Source organism: Canis lupus, chromosome 33 (genome assembly GCF_003254725.2).
Source record: "Canis lupus dingo isolate Sandy chromosome 33, ASM325472v2, whole genome shotgun sequence".
Classification (NCBI taxonomy): domain Eukaryota; kingdom Metazoa; phylum Chordata; class Mammalia; order Carnivora; family Canidae; genus Canis; species Canis lupus.
The window spans coordinates 15,650,132-15,677,473 of NC_064275.1; the positions used below are offsets into that span (position 1 = coordinate 15,650,132).

The 27,342-nt window shown below is 37.1% G+C and overlaps 1 long non-coding RNA gene across 7 annotated transcripts in view; it reads left to right on the forward strand.

Annotated features, from left to right (window-relative positions):
* LOC112678721 (uncharacterized) overlaps window positions 1–27,342 on the forward strand; it is a 290,591-nt gene that overhangs the window by 207,145 nt on the left and 56,104 nt on the right. For 6 of the 7 annotated variants that reach the window (XR_007408007.1, XR_007408008.1, XR_003147782.3 and 3 more), the window contains exon 3: window positions 4,057–4,270. This is a non-coding gene — a long non-coding RNA (uncharacterized LOC112678721). Of the gene's footprint in view, window positions 1–4,056; window positions 4,271–6,810; window positions 6,903–27,342 lie in introns of those variants that run through there. The other variant, XR_003147821.3, reaches the window with a different exon arrangement.

Consider the following 27,342-nt stretch of genomic DNA (forward strand, 5'->3'; position numbering starts at 1 on the left):
AAAAATTTATCTTGGTCAGGATGTTTGAAATACAGGGTGAAAAAAATAGGATTTCTTTAACAGTACTAATGTGCACTGTTAATCTCTAAGAACTGTAGTAGGTGAACTTTTTACCATACAACAGTTTAAGGACCACCTTTAGAGACTAAGCTTCCTCACAATACAACACAAAGGTGGATTTTTATCATACTACATTAAAAAAATACACAGAAAAATTGTGTGTGTGTGTGTGTGTGTGTGTGTGTGTGTGGTTTATGTTAGCAGCATAATAATAGGAGAGAGAACAAATTAAGAAGACATCTATGTCCATGGCATAAAGACATATATATTTTTGGTACCACCTGTTAATAAAGTCAGGGAAAAATGGAAATTGTTACCAAGCCTGCAGGGAAGATTAGAGGAGACAGCTGAAGCGAATAGCAAAGGGAGATACCCAGGATAGTAAGAGAACAGAGTATTGAGACCGATTCAGAGAGGCAAGGCCGTTGTATGGGAAGAGTCAGGAGTTTTATTTTCAGTTTTGTTGCCGACTTAATCAGGGGCCCCTGGGCAATTTGCATATGCAATTTATAACACTCTGGTCGGCTTAGTATATCTGACCTGAGAGTTTGTAATTGGCTGTAACTGGTGGCAGCTGTCCCTGAGGTACAGTAAGCAAGGTGATTCCTCCTGTGTCCCATGCTTTGGGAGACACCAATGCTACAATAAAAAAATCTGCTAGTGGAGAAAATGAAATAGTTAAGGAATTGAAATATTCAAGATCAAGCATTTTATAAATACTGTTTATGGATTGTAATTCGCAACATTAGAGTGCTCAGATGTTTCAGAGCTTTAAGAGAACTTCAAAATATACTCCTAGGGTGTATTTTGGGGAGTTGCATGAGGTGACTCAGGTGGAAGCCTGATACCAAGAGACTACTTAAGTGAATCTATATAATCATGATCACCCAAATCTGTGGGTGGGAGAACTTTGAGTCATTCATATAAATCCTTTTTGCCACATATTTACATTTTACAAATAATCTTCCCTTTCAAGACAATGTTTATTGGTTATTATAAACATAAAGTATGCATATAAACAAATCCAATATGACGTGTCTTTTGTTCTCCTATGTGGAACTTAGTTCATTTCTTCAATGATATCTCCTACAGTGAAGTGGGGATTTGTCTAGGGGCTCATGAGCCTTGGTAGTCATGTTTCCCATGCCATGCCCAGGTGCTTCCTAAATAGTACATATACCTACTGAACATACACCAAATATGTTGTTGATAAAAGGATGGCATGAAGGAAGAATAAATGGGCAGGTGCATGACACAATTCCATATTGCATGTTAACTGAATGGACCATTATAAAATAAACACAAATGCTAGAACTTCTGGTTCTGACCTACTTCAGGCTAGACTTCCCTCACACAACCAGAAAATCCTGAAAATAGTACAAGACGCAAACATAAAGACTCTGAAAGGTAAAAGAAGAAGGTAAACTGTGTAGGGATCATAGGACTTTTAGGACAACGTAGTCATGAGAGTGATGACCTCCTTGGGTTTTCTTTTTGCCTTTCATGGGACACTGGAGAAGCCTACAACCCAGAACTGCCAACAGACACAGACAAGAAAGGAAGTCCCAAGAAAAGCCTATATCCTCTAACCAAAGGACGAGAGAAGGGGTAACCTAGAGGTACAAAAAAAACCTTTTTAACAATATAAATCCTAACCCAGCCAAATAGCAAAGAAGAAACTGCCCCTGCCCTGCAGAATCAGTGGAACTGTTGGGGAGCTGAAGTTCTAGCCCTATATCTAACATCAGCAAGGTTGGGCAGTCAGCCTCTTACCCTCACCTGATTAGTGCCAGTGGTACCAAATGCAAAATCAAAGTTCTACCCACACATGGCAGAAACAAATGCACTGAGTTGGGGGTGGGGTGATGCTAGTTGTCATTTTGCTTCCCTGCCTATGGTACTATCAGTGGGGTAGAGGATGGTGAACTGAGCTTTCATCCCTACCAGACCTTCACTTTACACATTAACAATAAACAGCGTGGTTTCTTGACAAAAGATAAAAAGATTACATAAGATCCAGGGTCTCACAAAACAAAATCTAAAATGCCCAGGGTTAGAATAAAGAAATCTCTCATTGTACTAAGAACTGGGAAAATCTCAACTTGGATGAAGCAGGCCAATCAAAAGACACCAACACCAATATAACACTGATGTTGAAATATCTGATGAGGATTTTAAGGCAGCCATCATAGAAACAGTTTGTTAAACAGTTTCAAAGTGCTTTTAACAAATGAAAAAAGAATAGTTTCAACAAAGAAATAGAAGATATGAAAAGAACCAAATGAAAATTTTAGAAATAAAAAATAAATGTATCAAAATAAAGGGCTCAATGATGGACCCAATGGCAGAATGGAATGGACAGAGAAAATAATCCATAAACTCAAGGGTGGAATGATAGGAATTAGTGTAAACAATTGAGGGATAGTAGACTGAAAAAATTAAAAGCAGGGTGTCAAGGACCTATGGGACTATAACAAAGACTTTACATTTGTGTTATCAGAGTTTCAGAATGAAAGGAGAAAGAAAGTGGGGCTTAAAAATTATTAAATTCCATCAACTTTGCTAAAACTGCCCCCAAAATGTAAAGTCTTAATTTTAAAAAATATTCAAAGTTAGTTGTATTCAAACTTCATCAGAAAGACATAAACTTACACATTAAAAAAGCTGAGCAAAACCCCAAACAAGATAAACCCCATAAATCCATAGTCAAACTTCTGAAAATTAAAGAAAGTATCTTGAAAGTACCCAGAAAAGGGATGCCTGGGTGGCTCAGTGGTTGAGCGCCTGCCTTAGGCTCAGGGCATGATTCTGGGGTCCTGGATCGAGTCCTGCATCAAGCTCCCCACACAGAGCCTGCTTCTCCCTCTGCCTATGTCTCTGCCTCTCTCTCTCTCTCTCTCTCTCTGTGTGTGTGTGTCTCTCATGAACAAATAAATAAATTTTTTAAAAAAGAAAGTACCCAGGAAAAAAAATGATGCATTATCTATAGAGGAACAACATTTTGAAAAACAGCAGTTTTCTCCCCTGAAACCATGAAGTCAGAAGGAAATAGCACAATACTTTCATTGCAAAGAAAAGAACTGTCAACCCAGAATTTTTTAACCAGCAAAAATAGTTTTCAGAAACGGAGGTGAAATCAAGACATTCTGAGATAAAGGAAATCTAAGAGGATTTGACATCAGTAGACCTACCCTAAAGTAATGTCTAAAAAGAGCTCCTCGACAGGAATAAAATCACAAAGAAGGAAAATTTGGAATATCAGATAGAATGAAAGAGCAATGGACAGAGGAGAAATGTGGGTAAATGTAATATACTATCCTTCCCATCTTGAATTTTCTAAATTATGTTAGATGTGTGAAGCAAAAATTATACTATTGTCTGATGTGGTTTCTTATGTACATAGAGGAAATATTTAAGACAACCGTAATATAAAGAGGAAAATAAATGGCTGCAAAGGGTGATAAGGTCTCTATGCTTTAGTTGAACTGGTAAAATATTGACGGCAATATATGTCATTGGCCATTGTGAAAATGAAAATTGAAACTATGATGAGATATATCACTCCATATGTATTAGAATAGCTAAAATTTTCAAAGAGTGACAATACCTAAAGTTGGTGAGGATACAAAGAAGCTGCATCTCAATGTATTCCTGATGGGAAAGTAAAGTAATACCACCACTGTGGAAAGTTGTTTGGCATCTTTTTAAAGACTAAACAGTCAGAGACCCACATATCGCACAGGGAATATATCCCAGAGAAGTTAAACACTATCACACAAAACGGTGGACAACAAAGGTCCCACCCCTCAAGTCTGAACAATTAGAGGAATAATCTACCCTTTTCTAGACTGGTGATCAGGAGTTTATTCTCTACAAAACTTCATTCTGAAAGGCTCTGGAATGAGGAACACTAGGTATAGTGAGCAGCTGGGGTAAAGTATTGGAAGAAAACAGGAATAAAGTGAAAGTTGATATATTGAACTGCATGTTTTTCAGACTTTTTTCCCCATTTGAAGAGCAAGATTTTAAAATACATCATCCTACTATCCTGCTACCTGACTACTCCTCATCACAGGCGAAGATTAGAAGAGTTTTCTCTGGATAAACTAATTATTCCTAAGGCCCTTGGATACTGACACAAGAAAAAAAATGCTGGTGATGCCTAGTGCCTTTAAAGACAGCTGTGACCATAATCGAAGATACCAAAATTGTAAGTAGGCAGATGGCCAAAATGTATCCATGATAATGTCATTGAGTCATTAGATTAACCAGACATGGAGTCAAACTATTTCAGGACTTCTTGTTATATGACATTTTATACAGCCTTTTAAATTCTGTACCTCCTAAGGTACTTTGGCTTGCAATGATTAGGAAACTGAACTCAAATGTAAATAATACATAATAAAGGGTATTTGCACAAACAAAGCAAATATCACCCAACAACAAAGATGTGAAATTGATTTGGATAATTCAGTAAGAAACATGAAATACCAGGAGAGAAAAGATGAGATCTAGGTGACACACAGGTGTCTAGCAAAGGGAATTCCAGAATGAAAAAAAAAAAAAAAAAAGGTAACTGCTGAATAGCGGCAGGCCTAAAGATCAAGAGTCTCACTGACAAGAAAGACAGAAAAAACTGGGGGCAGTAAATCATAAACAATATTGATGGATAAGCATTACATAGGGATATTGAAGTATTTCGGAAAATATTAATCACAGTTACATCACCAACCAGGCAAATAAAGAAGGTAGTTATTAATTTTAGAAGAAATTAATCATGTGGAAAAAGAAAAGGCTGTGTGGTGTGGTCTGTTAGTTATATGAATGTTATTGCATAGTCAAAATAATGTAAAAACGGACAGCTTAACTAAATATTCTAATATTACTGTGTTAGGGGACAGGGGGGACAAGTAGGATGGGGCAACAGTATAGCAGAGGGCCAGTGGCTCACATTGGTGAGAATCAATAGAACATGTCTAATATTAGCAAATCATACTGAATAGCTATGTAGAAAACACCACAGGAGCATGAATAATTGAAGGCTCCTTAAATTACCTGCTATATTTCTCCCTTGGCACCTTTGCATTTGTTATCCAGAAACCTCTGCCTCTAGATACCCTCTTGACTAACCCTCTGACTTTCCTAAAGCAACAGAGGTCACTCCTCAATGAAGCCCTCCCTGTACAATCTATCTAATATTTCACCCACCTCCATATATTTCATATTTTCTTCTCTGCTTTATTTCTTTCTTAGTGCTTATCACCATCCAATGAATAATATGGTATGTACTTACTACTCATGAACTTGTTGGCTTATTGTCTTCTCCTCCACCAGAATGTGCACTTTATATTAGAAAGGACATGTGAGGGCTTCCTTACTGCCCATGCATTGCACTTAGAACAGTCCTGATACATGGTAGGCCTTCATCAGCTATTTTCTGAGCAAATAAAAATAAATCTATGTTGAATGTTAATCTCTGAGGAGCAAGATGAGAGCTGTGAAGAGGTAACACAAAGGCCTGCTGGGTTGTTTGGGTTTTGTTGTTCTTTTTTTTTTTTTTCATTATTAGTCTTGCACCATAATTTTTTTAAGTAGGCATGTATTCTCATTGAAAAATACATTTTTTTATAAAAAGATAAGCTACGTCAAATGGTAAAAGAAATTTCTAAACTAATATTGAGTGTCAAAAATTTTTGAATAGTTCTTTGGAGGTTTCTGGAGGTATGATAATTTAACCAACCCTTCTGCCTGACTTGGAGGCGTAAGTACTAAATAATGAGGAAGTTGGGAAGATTAGCTATGGGAACGCTATTTGAGACAAGATTAAATGCTTCATGAAAGAGTCACTAAAACAGGTGAACAGGTGGAGAAAAAGACAGGGTTATCTTTTACTTTTATAACAATCAAGGCTGAGGAAGAAAATTGTTTTAATTTTTTTTCTTATAACAAAAAGGAATATATTTCAACGTATAACATTTAAAAATCAGAATTGGCAAAAAGAAGAAATTTAACCATCCATATTGGTGCTGCTCAGGAACAATTTTAAGATACCTGCAAACATTCTTCTAGTTCTGTCCTTCCGTTGTGCGAATGTGTGTGTGTGTTTATGTGTGCTTGAGCACGTGTGCCTGTGCATGTGTGTAAATCCTCTCCTATTTTCAGACTGGGATTTGTGATACAAACACTTTCAAAGAGAAAGGCTAGGACACCTTCCTTCTGTCTCCTAGCAAACCGGCCGGCATTTGTACTCTGGTGACTTCCTAGCCTCTAACAACTATGGGTAGATGGGAGCTGTTGACCGTGAGGTTAAAGTTTCCATGTCGCCTGTTACTAATCTCCTGAGACAGTTTGTCCCCAGACAGTGTTTCTTTTGGGCATGTTTTTGTCTACGTTCCTTCTCACAATAACCCTCTAAGAATCTATCAGTCTGAGAATGGTGAAAGCTAATCCTTGGAAAACCATACCATGCTTTTTGAAGTACACTTTGGACTTTGATCTTGTAGAAATTTCATGGTTGGTATAAAGTGCCCTACAAGAAATTTTCCCTCTGCTGTTGATAAGAAAAAAAACTGTTCAGATAAGAACAGTTTTTTTTTTTTTTCCGGATAATGTGTGGGTTCCAAACACATAGGACCTCACTAAGCAATAACTCTTCAGAACAAATCCGTTTTTTCCCAAATATTGTTCTCTGTTTTTATAAATAGTCAGGTAGCATTTTCTCCCTTTCCCCCCTTTCATTCTTTCTCATAGATCCTGCATGCAGAGTACCTGATTTCATCATTACAGAGTCAAGGAGGCGCTCATTTCCAAGCCCATGTGTAAATAGAGGAAATAAAAACACGGTATTTATCTTAAATATATAATTTTTCTGCATTCTACCATGAATATGAAATGGATACCGACCTAAAGTCAAGAAAAAGGCAAATTCTCTATGATAGAACTGCGATTGAAACACCAAAGTGGATTCCCATTGGCCATAGATTAGCCTTAAACTATTGCTGCATATAAGATATTTACATTATAAATGTCTATATTGGTCTAACAAAAAGAAAACTATTTTACCAATCCAGGAAATGATGCACCTGCTTTACTGCCATTTCAGCACAATCCTTAGTATATAGTAATACATTAACCTTTGAGTACCATTTGACTTCTTGCTTGCAATTGAATTTGTTTAAATTACTACTTTAGAAAACTTGATCCTCTAATTCCTTAAAGTAGCTACAGGCTAAGTTAAGTGTTAAACTGATTGCATGTTCAAGCATCCCAAATGCCAGCATTTTTATTGTCAAAATTATTGGTATTTGTCTGTTACAGTGATATCTTTTTCTTTGTAAATTTCTAATTGGATGACAAATGTATACACTGGAATTGGAGAAATCTATTCTTAACAAAAGAAGATGAAACCACCCTTCTGTCTTTCTGAGATAGTATTTCTTAACACAGCTTAGATCTAAATATATATATGTTAAGTTCCAATTTTCAAAAGGCAGAAAAAAATGGTTCTGTCTCCCTTATCTCTTAAAAAGCATGTCAAAAAGAACAACAACAACAAACAACAGGAATAAAGGTCCCGTCTTAAGAGAAATGAAAGATATTTATAATCTAAACTACAACACGTGAGAAACTGTGTAGGGAGGTAAAATGGGTATGAAAAGATGATTAGAGTGGATGATTTCAAGATCTCAAGCCATCAGTGAATAGCTGTCCACAGGAGAAGGTACATCCCGAGGAAAAAACCCAGAAGCCATGTCAGGAACAATAAAAACATTGCACAGAAACTGGTAATAGGTTCATCCCTGGGCTTTGAAGTGGCATCCAGAGCAACGAGGGAGGTAAGGGTGAAAGCTTGCTTTTGCACAGGGCAGAGATTTGCACATGCTGTTCAGGGAGAGATTCTGAATTGTGTAGCTGCAAAACCCGCTAAAGGAAGAAAAGAGAGAAACAGTTCACGAAGCTCAAACAGCTCTGTGTCATCAGGAGTTTCCATGTGAATCAAGGAGAATTCGTGCTCTCTGAGAAGCTGGCACTGTTCACTGTTCTAATGGCGATTCTGCAACAAAATTGTTCTGTTAAAGCTCATCACATTCAGGGATGAGGAATAATAAAAATATTTTTACAAAGAAACTGGAAACCATTGGAATATACAATAAGGGAAAGAACAGGAAACCACAGACAGAGAAAAATATTGCCACAAAATAGCATGCTTCCATGAATTTAAATAATTTAACAAATCGAGAAAAGTTACAGCAGAGATACAATAACTCAGATGAGACAGGAGGACATGAAATATGTACAAACGAGCCTCTATAAAAGAAGTAGAAAAGAAAGGAAAATCACAACATAAATAAGGCAACATTTATGTAGATATGGATGAAAACAAAGAATTAAGAAGAGTAAGCAAAATAAAAATGTAAAGGTTTATAAAGTAAGTCTGAGATCTGGAAGACAGTCAAAAGGATAAAGAAGATACTACATGAATATAACTATCCTGAAGAAGAAAATCAAACTTCCAAGAGAAAAAAAAAACATTTAAAGTATAAATTTGGAAACTTTCTAGAAATACAAAAGAGTTCAATTTGCAAACTGAAAGAGCATATCATGCCTTAGAAAAGAATAATTTATGTAGAATCATGAGCACCAATATGTGTCTTAGTAAAATTACTGGTCTTTGAAGACATATAAAAAATAGTTTTCTGAGCATCCATGAAAAAGGGAAAAAAGAAAGAAAGAAAGCCACACAAAAACAAAAACAAACCTGAGTTGCCAGGAGGAAAAAAATCAGATTGTCTTCAAACACACTGTTAGCAACATCAGTCTGTACCAAGCTATCATGGAGCAATACTCAAAAGTATTGAGGGGAAAGAAACATCAAGATATAATAAGAATATTGCACCCAGAAGATTGTCGGACTCTTGGGCCAACAGTGCTCTCGGACCAAGCACAACATCTGGAAAACAGTAAATGAATGGGAAAACGAAAGACAGTAGTGTTGGCAGATGTGTTTGATTCTCTGTTGGACATCCAGAGAGGGTAGCTGGCAAACTTAGAGGTAGGACAGTGGAGCCCAGGAGGAAAGAGGCCACATTTGTGAATCATGATAAATTAGATAAAAGCATAAGACAGGAAGGAGATACAATTCTCGAGGGAAAAAGAACAACTTTTAAGAATAATATTTTTTGAGAACTAAACTACATTTAATAAAGTAACACAAACTATAGTAAGAGATACTTACTATTTGCCTGGCATGATCATAAGCTCTCTACATGAATCAACTCATTTAACTCCCAGGAGAACTTTGAAAGTAGATATTCCTCCTCCTCCTCCTCCTCCTCCTCCTCCTCCTCCTCCTCCTCCTCCTTCTACTACTGCTACTACTACTACTACTACTACTACTACTACTACTACTATTACCACTCCTGCTTTACAGAGGAAGAATCTGAGGCACACATTTTTAAGAAACTTGCCCAGTCACGTAGCTATTTGAACAGTCTGACTCCCCACGTTCAGTTCTTCAGTTAGAGAAGGGGCCATTGGGAAAATTGCAATGGAGAAAGAGAGCCTGTCAAGGTGATCCCATTGAAAATGGTGCCAGACAATTAGTTGGGCTTCTGTGACAGTTGAGAAAACTATCTTGGCAAGTGCTGAAGGCAGGAGCCAGACTGGGGTGAAATGAGCAAGTGTAGACAATAAAAATAAAAGAGTCTGTGTAGATAAATATTTAGAAAATTTCTATAAGGAAGAGAAGGCATGGGTATCTCCTAGAACTTTCTGGATGTTTCTCTGTTTTCTCTGTAAGGGAAGTCTAAACTTGAGACCATTACTTTTGCCTGATTGGAGAACCACATCTCAATAATATCATATATGAGGCAGTTAAATTTTATCTCCCTGTCTTAAATATTGTTATATTGACTTGTAGGCCATGCAGCATACAGAGGAGGGCTGTAAAAATGGGGAACTGGAGCATAAGTGATGAGAGTTGTAGAAAATATCAATAGCTATCTAGTTTTACCCGAATTTGTCTTGCTATAAGGTAAACTCATTTATAGGACTTTCCTGCATCCTCATTTAAAGCTTCAGGGATTTTGTTCTTGTTGGTGCTATAGTTCATAACATTGTTTACTTAGAATAGTGATCTCAGTAACCAATTAACTAAGAAAACTACTTTTGACAAATAGCATACAAACCAATTAACAAGCTGCAGAACAATTAACAGGGTGTTTCTACCTAAGAAAAAAAGGAGTTTTGAACTCTGTCACCTTTTCTTTGGTTACCTAGTGATGTAGCTCAGTAATGGTCTGTCTTTCTAAGCTGAGTCAAAGACTGCAGGGATTCATGAGCTGCAGATTTTAAAATTGCAAATTTACGCAGCAGAGTAGGCCCCTTGAGGCCCAAGGTCACATATAAATAGTGATGACACACATGTTTGAGTATACCTCTCCAATAGTACAAAGGGAGCTTCTTTTTTTAAATCACAGAAATAGTTGGCCAGCTGTTGCAGCATTTCCCTGACTAGTTTTAAGATCATTTCTCTTTCCTTTGAAGGAGACAGCCAGCTACCTTTCCCCAGCCTCTTTTAAGCCTCACAGCATCTGGGAGTTAAGGAAGGAGAGGTTTTGTGTTTGTGTTGTCACAAAACAGTCTGTCACTGCTCGGAAGCAGCAGAAAATATGTATATAAAGCATTATATATAAAAGGAGGCTGTCCTACAGTTGGCAGGAAGAAGATGTGTGAACAGACACAAACAAGACTGTGTTACTCATGCTAGTGCTGTAAGATGTGTGGCTCCTTGTAGAATCAAGCTATAAGCACAGATCCTTGCCACATTAGCTGGTAGCCGAGATTCTAAACGGAGACAAAACCCAGACTGCTCTTAGGCTCTTAGGAGTATGGTTTTCACCCATTCAGTCTATTTTAAATACATACTAATGCAGGGGTTAAGGCACCGGCCCTTCTGCACAGTTGAGAATCAGCATACAACGTTGGACTCCCCAGAAACTTAACTACTAATAGCCTACCGTTGACCAGAACATAAACAGTTGGTTCACACATACTTTGTATTTTACATGTACTATGTACCATATTCTTAAGATAAAGTAAGCTGGAGAAAAGAAAATGTTATTAAGAAAATCATAAGGAAGAGAAAATACAGTCAAGGTACTGTTCTGTATTGGAAAAATGTGCACGTAATTGAGCTTTCCACAAGAGCTAAAATAGCTAACTAGAATTTCAGGAAAGTAAGAATCCAATCTTAAGCATTCTTTTTTTTTTAATTGCTAGCATATCACACAGTCTGGCACATAATACATATTTGATAAACAGAGCTAAACGCTTCTCAGCTCCCTCTGCTACTATATATGCGCTTAATGTTACTTGTCTTCTAATCACGCCAAAAGTAATGTCTCTTTGGTGGTCATGACCGACCTGATTTTCAGAGAAGCCCCAAACAGGTTAGAAGACATGCATTTATAAGTTGCTTCCCTTTAAGACCTTCCTGCTTCATAAATATAAAATCCATCTCCTTTTTCCAGCGACCTACAGGCTACCACTCTCATTTTATAGTCATTTTATCTACTTGCCTCCCATTGCCTCCCCAGAGTGTACAGAAACTCAAGTATCTGTTTGCCCATCTCATTCTTAGGGCACCATTGTTAGTTTCTGCAAAGCTCTGTCCCCTGTCTTCCGAGCTGCAAGACAGGGTCAGATCCGGGGCCAGGACAGCTGAGAACGGGTACCACTGGAGCCAGTCCTGAAGAGTAGAGCAAAATCAACACCCGTTGTTTAAGATCATGGTCCTTCTTTCACCCTTACAGGGATTCATTGGGTCACTACCTGTACTCCTTGGATAAATGGATTTAAACGAAAAGAAATAAGGGCACTTGGCTGGCTCAGTGGTTGAGCATCTGCCTTTGGCTCAGGTCATGATCCCGGGGGTCCTGGGATTGAGTCTCAAATCAGGTTCACCCACAGGAAGCCTGCTTCTCCCTCTGCCTATGTCTCCACCTCTCTCTGTTTCTCTCATGAATAAATAAATAAAATATTTTTTTAATGTAAAGAAATAGAGTTTAAATAGTACTGGCATCTGCCTGCCAACTATAAATATCAAAAAAATTACCGCAACCTTCACAGACTGACACCAACTTTAGCCTAGAAGAAAATTAAGGATTTTTTTTCTCTCTCTCTCTCACTCTTTTTGCTTCGTAGTTATTGATTTATTGGTTGGGTTCCCATATTGTTCCTTTCCTAGCAACCTTAAACTCGGATATTGGAACTGCATCATAAGATGGTGATGTCATTACACATTTGTATACTGTACTACAATTTTTTTCATATGTGTTACTTTATTTTAACTCATTATCACACAGAATGATATTATTGAATTGTTTTCTTCTGTAGAAAAAAAATTAGAATTTTACCTGGAAGAACTTGCATACCTAAAAAATTATGGGGATTTTAAACTTGACATTCCAGAAAAGTTATGTGGCTCTCTAAGGCTCATTTTTCTGTTCTATAAAAGAAGTATGGCAATAGGACAGGCCGCAGAAGGTTATTTGAAGATTAACGAAGTGAATACATGAATGTTGATTCAAGTAGTGTCTGGCACATGGAAATGTTAGTTAGCTATGATTGTTTTGTAGCCCTGGTACTATTATTAATGTTATTATTTTCACAGGTATCATCCTAGAGAATTACCATTGCTTGGACTTTACAAACACTGACTTTTAAGGTGGTGTCTGTATAGAGTTTTTATAGTGGATTTTGACTTTAAACCCAAGTTGAAGCAAGAATAAATAGGATATCTCTTTGTGCTTTTGCTGCTATCTAAAGGTGGCTATTTTTAAAACACCTTTTTCATAGGCAGGTGGATAAAATCTAAAAATCCCAGTTGTCTCTATCACCAGACAAGGCTAGTTATTATTGAGTTGCAGACTTTTAATATTTTCTTCATTGCGTTCTCAAATATGACTCAGTCTATTTAAGATTTACCAGAGTCATTTAAATGCAGTTGTGATTACTTAGGGCCAAGTGTATCCTAGTGGTAGGAAGTATGCTCATAATTCTCTTCATAATTTAACACACAATTACTAGTGAAAGATTGTGGGGCAAATTACATGTCAAAAGATGGTACTATACCACAAGAGAACATTCAAATTTAAAGTTTATATTTTTAATTCCAAAGGATTGCATCTCCACTAATAGATTAAATCTGGGGCAAAAGATAACATTTTCAGGCTTTGTTATGACACTGTGTTCTACAGAAGTTGATGTCCTGTCCTCAGCAGGAAAAGGACAGTTACAAGTTCCTCATCTCAGCTAACCCTAGCTCTGCCCACTAGACTCTTCCCAGGAGGAAGACAGAGTTGATTTAAGCCCACCTGTGAAGTGGGAAAAGGATGTCTTCAATGCCCTTAAGGTGCAGTTTCCATCATTTGGGCAAACTCTCCATCTACCTTTATACATTTGCAACTGTGACTGCTAGATCCTCAGCTCTGGGCCAAGAATCACAGACACCCACAGTTGTGTCAAATCCTCACAAAGGGCTCCTGGCTGAGCACTTGCACAGATGCCCTCCTCGTGGAATCCGCCCTGCCTTCCACCCAGCCACTGCCCCCGTGGCTCCCAGGCCTCTCCTGTTCTGTGACCACATCCATTCATTCCCCACCACCTCCGGTGGTTTTGGACACTGTCTCTCAAGGTGCCAAGCTGTGGGGGATGTCCGAGCCTTTCAGTCTCCTTGACCATGTTTATGGTCAGCTTTCCACTAGGTACCACCCACACCTGGTAGTCAGGCACTGCTCAGGCAGGCTTTGTCCACACAAACTCTGGAGGTACAGACTTCCCAGTCCTTTAAGCCCTCCTGACTGCCAACAGAGTAGTTACATTTTCTTATCCCATAGACTTACCAGATGCGAGTCAGACATTAGTTCACTAAGCTTCAAGGGATACGAGTAATACTTGATGTGGGGGCCAGGTGTCCCCCATTCCTCCTCCCGGAGTAGGACATTTGAGAATGGAGACAATTCAAATCATTCTGACAGTGATCTCAGAAAATCCTCTCCTAACGTCAAACCTGATGTTTAGGAATCCCATAAGCCGTAGGTGAGGAATTGATTCACAAATGGGGTTGGCCATCTCTTGGGCAATGTTTGCAATGATGGCCTCTCTCACCTAATTTTGGAATTTTTAGAGGGCTCCAACAAAGCTGAGAAAAAAATAGTTCCATTTCAAAATAATATTACCAATGTGTGAAATAGTATAGCAACATCAGTAAGAGAATATTTCACTTTTTCTAGATGAAACTCAAAACATCACTGACCAAATTGAAGATCACACAAGAGAGATTCTGTTAACGTTCAGGAATTGGTACATTTTAAATGAAGAGAAGAGGGTGGTGACTAATATAATATGAAATAAACATATTATTTAATAAATCTGGGTTTCCCAAACATCAGTTGGGAGCATTATTTAAAAGGAGACCCTAAAGGGAGTTTTGCTCAGATTCCTCCACATTCTCATGCCCGTAATAAGAAAAGTATTAAATCCCATTTGTTAGTGAGAGAGGGCTCAAATCTGTACTTCTTTGGTTTTTGACTACCATTTTTATATGCTGAAATGTTTCATAAGCTATGGATTCAAACTAAGCACAAACTTAGCACAGGGACAGAAGACAAAAGGGGAGAGAAAATAACAAAAGGGGAAAAAGCATACAAAATTCTTACAGCTTGAACAAAACTGTACCTGCATTGAAACTGTACTCTGTTCTGCTGAGCAGTGTTCTGTTCCTTTAGCTACACGGATCCTCCCCACCATGGAAAAGATATTGATTGGTCTCCATTTATGTGACCGTTTCCCACTACAGCTTAAAAACTATGTTTAAACTCTTTTATGAAGGTTCTTTTTTTCTTTCCTTCCTTTCCTCCCTCCCTCCCTTTCTTTCCTTCCTTCCTTCTTCTTTTTTTAAATAGAAATCTTTCTCCTCTTATCATTTGATGAATTCTAATCCCTTTTGTTCACTTCTTTGCAGTTTTTAGGTAGTTCACAGAATTGAGCCCTATACATAGTCCTAGACATCCATGCTTTCTCCTCCTCTCCTTATCTTTCTCCTGGGATGGAACCAACTGTAGTTCAAGGTTTTAGACATGCAGTCTGGGTAAAACTGGAGCACTGACACTTAGTAAAGACTCATCAAGAAATTCTCACAGGTATGACAAACTAGGCCCTGCCATTTGTTTAAAAAAAGGAAGAAAGGAAAAATAGATTTCTCCTCATTTCCGGTAACATTCAGCAAATCTATGTTTTTCTATTGTCTGACAATCTTTATACCACATCACCTTGTGCACCACCTTAGAAAAATAATTTTATACTGGGCATCATCTGCAGAAAGCATAAAAGTGTTCAAGCTATCCTTGAGCTGGTGAATAATCTATAGTGAAGTTGTCTAATAAAATCAATCTTCAGTTCAGCCTCTCATTAATTCTAGAATGACTATGGCCTAAAATTGAATTTTATCCATCTCTTATCAAGTTTAGGTCAGTGTTACTTATATTCACAAAATCTAGTGCGTTGTATGATTTCACAAGTAAGAAAAGTAATAACTATTTAATTTTAATAATAATAATAATATAAGCTTACAAATAGGTTTTTTACGTACTAAAACTAAATGATCATCTTGAATGCAAAATAGGAATAGAAAATGCAAAAAAAAATACTACTGAAAGGAGCAACTTAAATTACAAATAAGTAGGAAAAAATTAATAAATATATAGTCTACTTTTAAATGACTCAGAAGTATAATTATTATCAAAAAGTACTTATTAGGCTCTCTAGGGTGAAAATTAATACAAACTTTTGCAGGGCTTTGAAAAAATGAATCAGTACTCAAGATTATCAAAGATCCATAAATCATATTTGAAGATGTTCAAGGCTTTGGTATTTATAATAGAAAAAGGCTACAAACAATGCTTATGCCCAATATTAGTTTAAATAACTTACATTGTACACTTAAGAAAGAATATACACATTTCACAAATCATGTTTTCAAAGAATATTTAATAATACTGAAAAATGCTCTGAAGTGAAGAAAAGCTAATATAATTTTTTTTAGAAGAATGATCAAATACATGGATAGTTCAATTCAGAGACAGGATGCAAGAGAACATGCAAACACACCAAGTGTTTAAGAGTGGTCCTTGGGATCCCTGGGTGGTGCAGTGGTTTAGCGCCTGCCTTTGACCCAGGGCCCGATCCTGGAGACATGGGATCGGATCCCACGTCGGGCTCCCGGTGCATGGAGCCTGCTTCTCTCTCTGCCTGTGTCTCTGCCTCTCTCTGTCTCTCTCTATCTCTCTGTGTGACTATCATAAATAAAAAAAAAAAAAAAAAAAAAGACTATTCCTCTGAGGGGCAGCCCAGGTGGCTCAGTGGCTTAGCGTCGCCTTCAGCCCAGGGCCTGATCCTGGAGACCCAGGATCCAGTCCCACGACGGGCTCCCTGATGGAGCCTGCTTCTCCCTCTTCCTGTGTCTCTGCCTCTCTCTCTGTCTCCCATGAAGAAATAAATAAAATCTTAAAAAAAAAATAAGAGTGGTCCTTTTTTTCATGACGGATATATCATATTTTTTACATTATTTAATAAGTATGTATTACTTTATGATCAGAAAGGAAGGGAAATTCATCTTTAAAGTTGTCACAATGATATAGACAAAGGTGAGGAAAACAGAATCAATTGAATAATAAATGGAAGAATGGAGAGGGAGAGGGGAGTGAAGGTGGGGAGAAAGAGGAGAGATGGGAGACAGGAAGAGAAGGGGACAGGCGAGAGGAAGCGAACACTGGATATGCTCAATAGAAGCTCCAAAACTCCCATCTATGAAAGGTTTAGGAATAGCAATTTGCTTCAAAAAGATGAACTTAATTCTCTAAGTGCTAGATACAACTATGACAATAATGTATTTAAACTTTCTATCACTCCTAGATTTGTCAGTAGACTTTTAAATATTATCTAAAACAAGAAAAGAATACTACCATTTTCATACTCCATTACCTTTTCCTAAACTAGTTGTTTTTAATGACTTAAGTATTAACAGAGATAATCCTTCTCAAGTCAACAAGGATTATTGTGAGAAGAAATGATCATCCTTTTCTAAGAAAAGGACATTTATTGAACTTATACCATATGACAGTTGCAACCACCATGCAGTGAAGGGATTATTGTTCCCATTTTGTAGCTTATTAACTGAGATTCAGAGAATTCAACTCGCTTTCTCAGGGTCATACAATATGGAATTGATGAGCCATAATGTATCCCTAGTTTTTTTGGCTAGTCCTCTTCACCATAATACCTTTACTTAAGAAGCTCATTTACTGGGATGCCGGGTGGCTCAGTGGTTGAGCATCTGCCTTCAGCTCAGGGTGTGAATCTGGGATACTGTGATCAAGGTCTGCATTGGGCTCCCCATAGGGAGCCTGTTTCTCCCTCTGTCTATGTCTCTGCCTCTCTTTCTGTGTCTTTCATGAATAAATAAATAAAATATTTAAAAAAAAGAAGTTCACTTACTGATGATTCTCTGTCCTGGTCTGTAGGCATCCTCCACATGTACTCTTATTGAGTTGTTATAAACAATTAAAGGTTTGGCTTAATCAAGGGGCATTTCTGTCTTTTTTATTATTATCTCCACCCTATAAGCAAAATAACTATCTCAGTTTACTGTGAAAAGTTATCTAACAACCAAAATAATTGCAGTGGATCCCATGATGTACCACCTGTACAGATCTGAAACTCTTGTTCTCTAGCTGCTCAGTGTTGGTGGCAAAGCATTCTCAGCTTATTATATCTTCAGGACTTACCCAAAGTCATGCTTCATTTCCAGGAGCAGTGCACATCCAGTAACTGGTTAATAACCCAAAGATAATCCTTTTACTAATCTCAGACAACTTTTAAGGGTCATCCCAATAAGAGAGTTCCCAATAAGGATTGGCTAAAGCCTCTTGCATAAATCCATTGCAGTTAAGTCTCTCCCAATGCTGGATCCTGCTCTCTTTACTCCCTTCCTTTCTAGGTTTTGACCCTGGGAGAACTTCTCAGTAGATGTCCTGCATACAAATGTTCACCTCAGAGGCTGCCTCTTGGGGGAACTCAGTCTGAAACAATTGGTGCTGGAATAATCTGAGAAAGTGGGATTTTGAAGCTGGATCACCTGATGGTTGACTGGCAAGGAGCACTTATCACTGGTGGTCAGTGTACAGATATAGCCCCTTTGCATGTCGTAGTAGTACGCTTGTTAAAACTGTCACCAGTTGTGAATTGAAATAGTATACTGGAAGAAGGAATACCCTGGTAAATGAAATGTATAGGGTAATTGAGATACAAGGGAATCAAATTGTGATTATAAGGACTATGGAGTTGTTGGGGGGGGTTGATAATTTTTAAAAGGAAATGAAAGGCTGACAGTGATTAACCACCAATTAAGGACTGAGTATGAAGAATAGATGGGCTCAAGGGTAGCCTATAAAGAGACTCTTCATCTGTTTCAGCTAGAGAGCTTTCTGTGCCTTCAATATACTTGCCACTTCTCACTCATCCACTTCAATTAACATTATGCCATGGATGTAGTAAATAAGTGTGATGTTCTATGGGATGTCCTCATAGTCCTATTAAGCCTTAGGCTACAGCTGTCACAGTTACTTCAAACTGCATGTGCTAAGAGACCAAGAAGCAAGAATGAAGAATCAACAATTTTTTGCAGATTTAATTGACCCTAATCATAAGGAGAAGTTGGGGATGCTGTGGTACAAGTAGGACAGTGAATAAGATGTTTGGTACCAAGCGATTTTGTACAAATTACTTGACCTTTATGACTTCATTTCCTCATCTTTAGAATGGAAAGAGTAATTGTGGTAAGGATTTTCTACTTTTATTATTAAGCAATTCTTCCTATACCGTATATGTCTGAAACCTGCATCTGATAGTTTATAGTATTGACAGCCTAAATATTAAATAAACACTATTTCCTAGAGCACTAGATCTCAAGTGGTATGTGTTAGAATCCTAAGAAAATGTTACTAAGCTACAATGTCTCTTCCCTCCATTTATATGATAATCATTCCCACATTGGGGCGGTTGAGAATGTTGGATGTGGATCACTGGAAAATCTCCCAAGAAATTCTAACAACTCCTCAAGGCCAGCACCTACTTCCCATGGATTAAAAACTCTGGGCCAGATCTTTTTCTTCCATTCTGTACTTAATTCTGTTACCAGGAAAGCTATTCAAACTTGTTAAGGTTACTACCACAGTATAGCTTATTTTCCCTATTTCTTGAGATTTTTCTCTCTATTAGAGGCAGTATTATCTTCCTGTTATCTATGTTTCAAATCTGGCATTTCTCAAGACCTTGACTCTGAACTTTCCAGTTTATTATCCCTAGAAGGTCCTTTCCTGTCAAGCAAAAAATTACTTGCTCTTTTTTCTATCCCTTGATAGAACTTTATTGAAAAAGACATTGAAATATAGAGATAGTTGACCACTGGTTTGTAATTTACATGTATTTCCTGAAGACAGAGCTCTACCTTATTCAGTTATGTGTCCCCTGCATCTATGTTAATGCCTCGAACATAACAAAAGCTATATATATATATATTTCCCTTTTCCTTTGTGAAGTCAATGTAATAGAATGTGGTAATTATTGCCCTTTTCTGTGTATCAGAATCAACAGGGAAATTTGTTGAGTAAGTAGATTTCCAGCCTCTTCCAGAAGAGAATTTTATTCAGTGGATCAGGAAAGGAGTTAAGTCATCGGCCTCTCCAACAGCAATCCCAGGTGATTCTAATAGTGACGTCCATTAGAATAGTTGAAGAAACAATAATTCAGAGTCTAATCCATAGCTTATAGGCCTGGAAACTTCATCTTGCCAGTAACCCCAAAGGTGATCAGGATCAGAGCAACAAATTCACAGTAAACTTGACCATAATGACAATATATTACCTTAAAATGGAAAATAAAACTACAGAGAGACAAATCACCTAGTTGGTTAATTTTCTCCCATAAGGAAATTAACATGAACTATTATAAAATTATAACCAGAAAATTGCTTTGCGAACCAGGTGAGTTATGTGAGTGATGTTCCAATCAGTGGCAATGGCCTATTTGAACTTGCTTTAGAAATATTAAAAAAAGTGATATCATTCAGTATTGTTGTAATTATTTTTATTTATTTTTATTTTTATAAATTTCCTTCTAGCAAAGAAATGTAAAGTGTTAAGTCCTTTCGGCAAAGATGTTCTAATTTTCCTACCGAATTTCCTAGTTTGTTTCTATGGAGTTGCAATATTTGGGAAGGTTGCAGTGCATTTTCACTTGGCATATGAAGGCATTTTATATGCTTATGTACACACTTACTAAAAACCATGCCAAAGTTTAGAAAAAATGAAGCAGGATGCCTTTACACATTGCAGGGGAAAATTCAGAAATACAGAAAGGAGGCTGCCTATCTAGCACCATCATCATCAGGAACTAATTGGACAATTCTAATCAAACATTCACTAGCAACAGATCAAAAGAGCAGTGAATTTCTGTCTATGAACAAAATAATACGCTTTCAGAAGAACTACTAAAAGGTGCCTGATATACCCAGAAATAAAATAAAGATAGAAACTTGATTTGGGTAAGAATAAAAGAGTAGAAAACCAGGAGAAGGAGGGTGGCCCCCCCAAAAGGCAGCTTCATTCCTTAGGGGGTTCACACAAATGAGCTTAGAAAACACCTGTCTATTCCCACCAACCTCCCCCTCAACCCAGTGTAAAATAGATGTATGGAGCCAAAGACGCTAGCGTTTCAACTTCTGCTTATTGATATTTAAAATGGATTTTCATGAGTAAAATATATTAAACAGCCAAACATTTGTGATATCTCTTTGACATTACAGGTTAATTTTCAGAAGACAAGGGTAAACAGCAATTCTTTCCTGTAGAACAAAATCAGTACAAAGAAAATTATCTGTGCAGTAGCTTTTTGTAGCATGTCTCTAGAACATCAGAGACTAAAACATTAGGAGATTTGGAGATGGAGAAAAGAACATGCAAAATTGAGAAAAGATTTCATTTGCACAAGAGTTACTGATGCACATAAACCAGAATCTTTAAAATGTCGTCCTGATAGAATTAAACATTCAGGTTACAGTCTTCACTTTCCTCAATGTTACAGTCTTCACTTTACTCAACAACTGGAGGATCTGCTGCTTAAAGAAATAAAGGATTTATATATGGCTCTTTCTGATTCTTTATCACTAATTTACTGAAAGACCTTGGTAACAAGTCTCTTAACTGCTCCAAGCCTCAGTTTCTTTTTCATTTCCAAAACATAAATCAATTCTACCAATCTGGTTAAAATAGTGAATGGTTGATTAAAGATGGTTGCAGAAGCTTTGCTATTCCTCCCATCAAGAGGCAGAGCCAAATTCCCTTCCAGGCAGATGTTTGCTGGTCTTAGGAATTGCTTGAGTAAGGAAACATAAGCCAGCCATGTGCTCGCATAAGGAAAGAGCCAGGCAATTCTAATATCTTGTAGTCAGCCGAGGCCATGGGCCAGATATGTGCATAAAGAAACCTTCAAGTGACCCCAGCCCAGCCACCATTTGACTACAATCACATGAGAGATTTTTTTTTTAAGATTTTATTTATTTATTCATGAGAGACACACAGAGATAGAGGCAGAGACATAGGCAGAGGGAGAAACAGGCTCCATACAGGGAGCCCAATGTGGGACTCGATCCCAGGACCCCAGAATCACGCCCTGAGCCAAAGGCAGACGCTCAACCTCTGAGCCACTCAGGCATCCCTCACATGAAGGATCTTAAGCAAGAACTACCTTGCTGACCCAGTCACTCAAGAAATGTGAGAAATAATAATATATTTTTGTTTTAAGGCACTAAGTTTTAGAGTGGTTTATTATGTAGCCATAGATAACTAGAAATGTGTACAAGCTTTGCAACAGTCTGGTTTCCTAAACCAGGTTTCTCAGCTAGGTTCTGTGGAACTGTAGAGCACTATGTCATCTTGCTAGGGATTCTACAATAGATAGTAATTGTTTTGAAAAAGCCTGATTTTGGAGCTTTGAAACTGTGCAATGCTTGTGCTCACAGTAATGGATAGTGACTAGGCACTTCTGCTATGAATTTCATTATTGACCCCATATGGAAGCAAACAGTAGAATTGTGTTTGTTTGACAAATTCCATTCTCCATTTTTGGCATGAGGAGCTGCTGACAATTAGTGTTTTCTGTTTGGAAGAAGGGGATGATGTTAGGTTAATGACAATAACCTATCCTTCCCCAATTACCTTCCTCAATTTCCTAGTATACATCACCGACTGACTTAGGGGCACGAACAAGCTCTATTAGTATAATGGATTTTAAAGGGAAATTTTCACTATAAAGAAGAAATTATGATGTACTCAACTGCACTTACCTTTTTTCTGTTGTTGACCACGTTGTAATACAGAGATTGTATAAACTAGAAATTAATTGTAGTGGGATTATTTTTAATTTTGTTTTTGCAATTTTCCCATGTAGTTATTTTTTATGCCCTTTGATTTTATATTTCGTTAATATTTTCTAATTTCTGAACATGTCTGCAGATCCAATGTGGTGTTTTTGAAGAGGAGGTATAAAGAGGAAAAGGAGAATTTTACACCTACCCTAACATAATTCTTATAAGGCTCATGATGAAAAAAATGGAAAAAATTCCAATTAGAAACTGTATAATAAGTCAATTTAGCAATGACATGTCACATGATATTAAAAAGGTTTTGTGTAATAAACTAGAGACCAATAGCTTCTCTCAATAGGTTGAGTTGTCAACAGAATTTATCAGTAAATGTTATATTTCAGCATTTGTGAAATTTGAAAATGATAGTGAAATACTTTACTTTTCAGTTGCGAAAAGGTGTCCCCCAAAAGCAAAAGCCAAAATATTTTTTTCTTCATTTTGGGGGTAGAACTGTCTTGGTATCTGTACTGACGGTACTCCATTAGAGGTTTTTGTCTTTCTTAGGGGAAAAAAAGTAACATGAATGTGTTCACAAGATACTACTTTCTTCACACCAGAAAGGTGCTAATGTCGAATAATCTTAAAGATGAAATGACAGATATCCAGGATGATGGTCAAAAAATGGTTAGTTTTAGTAAACAAAAACTATTTCACTTAAGAATATTTTAGAAAACTGTGAAGACATCTAAATACGGTATTTAAAGGATAATTTCAGGGGTGCTGTCAAGAAATTAGTCAACCGGATTTGGTGGAAATGCTTTCAAAATGAAACATGTCTGCACAACATTAGTCTATGAACTGAACTTGGCAGACATTTTCATCACATGAAACATTTGTACATACCTCTTTAAGGTTCCAGAGAATATGTTTTGACTTCAAATGACATAACTCTTGGATATATCACATTGTAAAAGAAATCATTAAATGTTTCCTTTGCTGCTTGGGCCAGAGAGTAAGGAAAGAGATTAACAAATCCCAAGTTCCTATTGCAAACTCTTATGGCAGGACTTTACCTAATAGTCTTTACAGATGACTGAATGAAGGGAACTCTCTCTGAATATTCTTCTCAGCCAAAGAATGTGAATTTGAGAGACAAGGTTGAACTTTGTGGAGCTATATCTGATCACACACTGGAAAGGAAATGGACTGATCTCCTCTAGACAAGGTCTGGATTTCTGGGGGGAAAATGTATCCTTTCATTATAAGAAAGTTATGAACATTTTGCTGTACTTTTCAACTTCTTACATGTTTATGTGAGCTTTTTCTGGCTGACCAAGCATCAAAAGCAAAGGTAGAAACTGTCTCCTCTTAACTACAAATGTTATCTGTGTGCCCTTATATCAGTTTTAATCATAAGTTGAGTATTTGCGCAGCAAAAACACAAAACAAGAAACATGTTTTTCATTAAAAGGTAAAATTTTATTTTTTAAAACCCATTTTCAAATCTTACAGCTTTATGACATGTAGATACATAAATAAGATCAAGCAACCAACTCATAACTAATATTTCTAAGTCTATATCTGAATCTTATCATGTCACTTATTAGAAAATGTATTTTCAAAATTTGTATGAAGCTTGTGTCATATGCTATATTTTTCCTCATAGTGCTTTGGTTACAGCTTTATGGTTTGATTATTCTATATTGCCAATAGATTTTCATATTGCAAATATCATTAATAGCCAGTTTGTAGCTTGCATTTAAATTAAATCTTCCAAGCACACATTTAGAAGAAATAAATATGATATTTGCTTGAGTCAGTGGTTTAACAGAAATTTATTATGTATACCTTATGTGTGTTTAAGCTTTAGAAAATAGGAAGAAAAAGATTAAGAAAGCTTAAGAAAAAGTGATTTGAGAGAAACCCAAAGCCACATCAAGCCCAAGAGAAATGCAAATATGTTTATGTCTTATGAAGAAAGGAACTAGAGGTCAGGGGCCCTGTCCTTGCCATTTTAGGAACCATTGAGTAGGAGAGGAGTGAGTGAGCCAAGAGGTTAGAAGATCCAAATGGCAAAAAGAGGGAAATTGTCATGCTGCTGACTACTTCAGAGAAACGAGTTCAGAGAAAACATGAAAAAATAGGTGTGGGACAGTGGGAGAGAGTGACACAGAAGAAAGGAGGAGCTTTGAAAAGATGTTAGCTAAGGCTGAGCCAGGAAGACAGGGGATACAGAAGTGGTGAGCAAAGTGGATCATCCCTGATCTGGGGGTTGGGGAGTGAGGTAGACAGGATGTAAAGAAGATTCCCCGGAGGACTATTGTAAGGGAGTATTAGAGAGCCTCTTAGATTACCTGAGGGATGTTCTTATTTGAAGGAAAAAGTTCAGAAATCTTCTCTCTTCTGTCTTCTAAGAGCTAAGAAGCTCTTCTTGAGGCCACAGATGAGGCAGAGACACAGATGGTGAACAAAAAAAAGTGGAATTAGAGACCAGACCATATTCAAATCCAAATTAATGCATAAAGTAAGGAGTTGTTTTTTTTTTTTTTTTTTCACCTCCCTCCCTAAAGGAAGGAATTGAAAAGAAGCTGTGGGGCACATGTCATGAGTAGAATATTTTTATTACTGTTGGTAATAACTCTCACAGAAGGACTGGGTATGTGCAGGATTAAAGGAATCCTGTAGATAGAACAAGAGAAACATGAAAATGGAACAGCCAAGGTCCCAAGACCAAGGACGAGGGAAAATAAGCTTATTTCTATTTCCTTTAGTGGTGGCATTCAGAGTTGCTCACTCAGGGAATGGGAAGAGACTCTGCTGGCCCTGTTGACCACACCTTTCATATAGATATATGAAAGCTATGGAGAGCCTTTTTTCTTTCTCTGTGGACACAAAGACCAACAGTACCTTGAAAATAGTAGATTTCTGATAAATATTGAGATGAATGAATAGGGAACAATCCTACCCAATTGGTATTTGTTTCTGCTACTTAATTCTGTTTGGGAGCAAAAAATACTGTAATCTAAAGTTTGGTTTAAGATGGATTTAGCATTATATTCTAGCCACTCAAATGTATTCTATACCTATTTTAAGGTAATAATTATATACTTATGAGTATAAAAACTGAATTCCATTGATTACCATGTGAAAAAAGTCTTGATAGTAAAATATCCAACAATAATACATTAAATTGACTCCTTATGATAAGAATTAGCTATACTTGGCTGTTCCTTTTTCTATATATACTTCCATTTTTCTACTACAACATAATCACAGGAGTTCGAGCGATACAGCTTTCCAAAATAGCAAAATACCTTATTGATATTTTTTTCCTTATTGATATTTTGTAAGTGCTCTAATTAACTCTGTTTTCTTAATTACTTCTATGTTTATAATTTTAGAACTCTGATAGTTCCTATATTAACTTATATCTGATGACAAAATGCTAGTGTTTTATCTTAAAAACATTCCTGAACCTGACAATATAAGCCACAGTGGACTAAAGAGTGCCTTCTTTAATTTTGTGTTATATCACTTATTCTGTGTCTCTTTGTCCCTCTGTCATCGCTCAGATTTGTGTAATATATACTTTCTAAGTTACCCTGGCAATCACCTTCTCTGAAGGGCCATGCCAGATCCGTTAATCTTTCCCAAAGCTTGCCTTTCCTCAGGCATAATTAAATGATAATTTAAAAACCCTACATGATCCCAGAGATGGGCAATAAAATGAATTTTTTTTGCTTCTGATATCTGAACTTCTTATTGGACTGCTTTTAATTTAATCTAACACCAAGAAGGAAAAAACTATCTTTTTTGTAGATAAATTAATAAAATATAGTGATCTAGAACAAAGGTTTTTATTATAATCACAGCTTTCCTTCTTGTTTCTGAAGTTAAATTTTCATGAAGCAAAAAATTTTTTTGATAAGAGACATATAATCTTTATGTCTCTGGATGACTCATGTTTCACTTCTTGTAATTGTGACCCACTGGTTCTGGGTTCTTTTTCTGAGGAATATTGGAGCAAGACATAGTGTTTCGAGGGGTCCAGACACATGCAAATTTTTAAAATCTTCATGACTCAGTTGAGCAATCTATGACCAAAGATCAAACAATACTTTGAGGACAGTGTCATCACCCTTTGATGATGCTATAAGTTGAGTAAATTTTGGGAAGTCCCTTGGGTTCTGAGGATTCTGACAGAATGACATGGAAAAGGCTTGACAGTGGAGATTGTGGGCTTCGGTAGAATCTGGGCTGTTTGGATTTTCACTTCTGTGGACTGTGGCACATGGCTGAGCTCTCCCAGTCCCTCCCAGACATTCCTTGAGGGTGACTCATCCAGTTTTGAGTATCACTGACTATACGCCTCACTGCTTCTTTTCATTTCTATACAGAAAGCCTATGGATCATTGAGGAAAATGAGAAATGAGTTTCAAAGGAGGTTTTAACAAGTGAAAGGCATAGAGTTTGCACCATGGAGGAAGAAAAGTGGTGAGGGAAATAATTAAAGTGTGCAGAGACTCATTGAATTTAACAAGCTAAATAAAGCTATGGGTTGGGCTGTGTCACGGCCAGCATTATGAAGGAACACCACTATTTTCTTTCATTCTTCTCTGGAAGTGAACTTGAATCATATTCCTCCAGTTACTCTGCAGAAGGTGGTGCTTGTGGGAAATTATGTGTCATTGAGATGTGGGACATTGTCGTTGAGATGTGCGATTTGAACTGAAGTAAGAAGCCCTCAGAGAGTTTACTACTTGGATTATGACCTAGTCATTCTGACAGGGGAGTCTTAA